This window comes from Choloepus didactylus, chromosome 23 (assembly GCF_015220235.1).
Source record: "Choloepus didactylus isolate mChoDid1 chromosome 23, mChoDid1.pri, whole genome shotgun sequence".
NCBI classification, from domain to species: domain Eukaryota; kingdom Metazoa; phylum Chordata; class Mammalia; order Pilosa; family Megalonychidae; genus Choloepus; species Choloepus didactylus.
The window spans coordinates 29,392,892-29,397,284 of record NC_051329.1 but is presented as its reverse complement, the minus strand read 5'-3'; the positions used below and the strand labels follow the sequence as shown (position 1 = coordinate 29,397,284).

The 4,393-nt window shown below is 36.7% G+C and overlaps 1 pseudogene; it reads right to left on the bottom strand.

Annotated features, from left to right (window-relative positions):
* Positions 1–889: 889 nt before the first annotated feature.
* Positions 890–1,999, bottom strand: LOC119519544 (annotated as a pseudogene).
* Between the last annotated feature and the right edge of the window lie 2,394 nt (positions 2,000–4,393).

Sequence of the window (4,393 nt, the reverse complement as noted above, 5' to 3'; positions counted from 1 at the left end):
AACTCTTTTATAGCCAAGTATTTGCCAATAAAACATTTGTACAGATAAACTAGTGTTTAGGAATTAAAAATTTCCAGTAAAATCCACAAATGTCCCTTTTAAGTTCTCAATTCTGTACATTTTCCAGCCTGGAAACTTGAATATCCTGGCTATTCATTAAAAACATATCAGAATACTGGATAGCTCCAGAATATATCATCATATAACAAAGCAAAAATCATTAACATGGTGCTCTTGTTGTGACTTAGTTCTCTAACTAGTTTGTTTGTTTTTTTAAAATAATTTCTTCATTTTTAGTTGTGGTAAAATACACATACTAAAAATCATTTTAGCCATTTTAAATGGGCCATTCTTTGACATTAAATACATTGACAATGCGGTATAATTTTCACCACTATCTGTTTCCAGACTCTTTTCATCAACCCAAGCCAAAACTCATACTCATTTAGCAAAAACTCCCCATCTCTCCAGCCCCAACCCTGGTAACAACCATTCTGTTTTCTGTCTCTATGAATTGGCTTATTCTAAGTATCTCATATAAGAGAAATCATATGGTACTTGTCCTTTTGTGTCTGGCTTATCTCACTCAACATGATGTCTTCAAGGGTCATCCATGTTGTACTATGTACCAGCACTTCAGTTCTTTTTGCAGCTGAACAATATTCCATTGTATGTACAGATCACATTATCCATTCATCAGTTGATGGACACTTGGATTGCTTCCACCTTTTGACTATTTTGAATAATACTGCAATGAACATTGATGTGCAAATATCTATCCGAGTCCCTGCTTTCAGTTCTTTTGGGTATATACCAGGAGAGGAAGTGCCAGGTCATATGATAATCCTATGTTTAATTTTCTGAGGAACTGCCAAACTGTTTTCCTGTAACTAGTTTTAAAAGGAGGCCATTGAATACTAAATTCACTAAGGAGGGTTGATTTCTGCCAGCCAAATTTAACCCTAGCAAACCAACAGCTGAACCAGGATAGTTTTCTCAACCCATTGTCTATTTAGGAATTTGAAACATTTCATCACCCTTGTTTTTCAGTGTTTGGGTTAAACACAAAGACTTAATTTTTCCCATAGACTTCAACATGTGTGGTCCAAACAGTTACTGGGATGGTCTCTGCTTCAGACTTTGGAATTACTTTTTCAAGTTCACTTTAGCTATCACTCTGATACCAATGAGGCTATTTCTTCTTCAGAGCCTCTGAAGTGAGGGCAGCAGGGGTAGCAGAGTCCTCTGTTTGGGCTTTCCTTCTTGCTCTGATGAGGTTTTACACTATTCATATCTTTAAGTGTTTCTAGCATATTTGGCATGCCAGGTTTCTTCATACTCTTCTTACTCAAGTCTTTCCAGCATTGGCTTTTTTCACTCTTTGCTCTTTAATCAGATCAATAGCAGCTATAGTTTGATGGAGCCCTGTTGGAGGTTGGGGATGTGGTGGCAGTGGTGGAGGTGGAGGTGGATGTGGAGGGAAGGTAGGCTGTGGCTGCAATGAGATTCTGCTTCTTCTGCAAGGTCATAATTTTGGCAATCTGAGCTCTGAGAGTGGCAAGTTCATTTTCTAGAGCACTGATGTTCTGCAGTGCTTCCTCATTCACCAGTGTTATAGTCCTCAGTTGAGGCTCTTTTTGATACAGGCTTAGTATGGAAATCTGCCTGTTGGGGCTTCTCAAAGAAAAGTTCATACTGAAGAGGTTGCCTTGACCTGACTTCTGCCCTTAATCCTGTTGGACACTCTCCATCCTCTTTGGCTACCCATCCAACATCAGCAAAAGATGCCATTGTATCCTGTCCTTGGTGGTTGGGATTCCATTCTGTTGCACAGCTGACACTGAACTCTTGGACACTGAATCAGAGATAAATTAGTACCAAGTTTCCTTATGATACTTTGAGTCAAAACATATAGCTTCCCAGACCAAAGTACCAATTGCATGCTTACTCCAATTTCTTAGAAAACCATCCTAATTAGGCACTTAATCCAGTCAAGCATTTAGATGGTGAAGTCACCCCAAATTTGCATTTCAAGTACTTCAGGAATACATAGCAGCCCATGGTCCATATAGCTCCTTGGGCCTCAAGGTAGCCAGAGCCTTCTTCAGCTCCTTGGGTTTCCAGCCCAGTTTATTTTTTTTTTTAATTTATTGATCAAAAACTTAAAACAGACAAAGAAACCACCACCAACAAAAAAAAAACACATTTCAAACAAAACAAAGGATTAAGAAAAACAAATAACCTAAAATAACTACTTTGCTTCCAACATGTTCCTAACACACCCCAATAAAATTAATAAACCATATCCAAACCAAGGAATAAGAAAAATGAATAATCTAAAATAACTACATTGCTTCCAACATGTTCTTAGCATACCCCAAGAAAATTAACAATCAAACAATGGTATGAGAAAACCAAATAACCTAAAATAACTACATTGAAGCTAGTTTTTTAATACAATAGCTTTTTTTTACTTTATCAATAAATTAAAAAAAAAATTCAAACAAAACAAAACAAGGGATTAAGAAAAAGAAATAACCTAAAATAACTATATGGCTTCCAACATATCCTTACCATACCCCAATAAAATTAACAAACCCTAACAAAACAAAGGAATAAGATAAACAACCTAAAATAACTACATTGCTTCCAATATGATACTACTATTCCCAAGAAAGTTTGAGAACTATAATCATTTCTGAGCATTCCCATAACATTGAGATTACCCTCAATAGCTTATCTGTTCATTAGATTATTGTTCCCCCTTCACTAGTTGCTGTCTATCTCTACGTCCCCTACATTCTACAATATAAAATATTTATTTTACATTTTTCACAGACCAGTTTCTTCAGCATCCTTTAATTTGGAACAGTTCCTCAAATCTTTATCTTTCATATCTGAGACTTTTGAATAGTACAGGTCAGTTATTTTGTAGAATGTTCCTCAATTTGGGCTTATCTGATATATCTTTGTGATTTGGATGAGGTTAGGCATTTTTGGCAGGAATATCACGGAAGTGATATTGTGTCCTCAATAAGATTACTGGTGAGGTTAACTTTGATCACTTGGTGCAGGGGGTGTCTGCTAAGTTTCTCCACTATAAAGTTACTCTTTTTTCTTTTGTAACTAATAAGTATGTTGTGGGGAAATACTTTGAGACTATACAAATATCCTGTTTGTCACCATACTTTTTGCCTACTAATTTTAGCATATATTAATAATTCTTTTCTGAAATAATTATTGCCATGGTCTTTGTCGGGTGATTTTCCTTCTATAGTTCTTCAACCCTTCTACGTTAGTTGGGATTCTATTGTAAGGAAGAGCTTTCTCTTACTTCTTTATTTAATGTTAGTATGGTCTCATGGACTCATTTTATTCTATGGTTTCCAATCTATTTCTATCATTATTTTGTTGCTCAAAATAATCCTTCAGGATGGTTCCTGTGTTCTTTTGGTATCTCTCCATTATTTTTTGAACATTTTCTTAATGATTTCAGATGTTTAAGTCTCATCTTGGACATTCTTTGCCCCAGGCCTGAAGTCAGCCATTTTTTTTTCAAGGATTTCTTGTTCCTTTTGTTAGAAAATAGCATTTAGAAACCGAGATCTGGGTGCTAGGTGGGCTCATTACTGAGTGCCATTAGCTGTAGGGCCTCTCAGTGGACAAAGCTAGGAAATACACACACACATATCTATATTAATTTCTATAATCATTTATTTGTATAAATAATAAAAGCCATGAGTTTGCACTGATAGCTTTCATTCTAATCCTACTCCACAATGCTAATTTTTGTTCCCTCCCTTCTTCCAACAGTGGGATGGTGCTCATTATCCACAATATATTTATTTATACACTCAATCCTAGAATACTGTTACCCCTATATATGGCTTTTTTTTTTTTTTAACTTTTAAATTGGAGCAGAGTGGCAGTAAGGAAGCTTGAAAAAGCTTAGTACTGTTTGCTAACATCATCTCAGATGGCTTTTGGCAAGTTTTAAATAGCACCAGAGCAACTGCCTCAGTCTCTACTTGGGCAAGGCTTCCAGTAGCCACAACTCTCTGTGGACAATTCTGGTTGCACATGTCGTGACATAATCAGAGACTATGTCTATTTCAAAGTTTAGGTAGTGCCTTATCTCTGATTTTTGCTTTGTTTTCTTTCATCACCTTTGTTTTTCAGTGTTCGGGTTTTTTTCCTTCCCTTTGGCAGCTCCTTATTATTCCTGGACCTCTTCATTTGCATCAGTCCAGCTTCCCTGTGCGACTACAGACAGGTCTTCTGAGGGGACACGTCACAGCCTCTATCTCCCTGACCCACCATAGCAGTTTCAAGTCTCCTTCCAGTCTCATGTCTTTAGCGTCAAGGGCTCTGCAGGATTTGAGCTCTGCCCCAA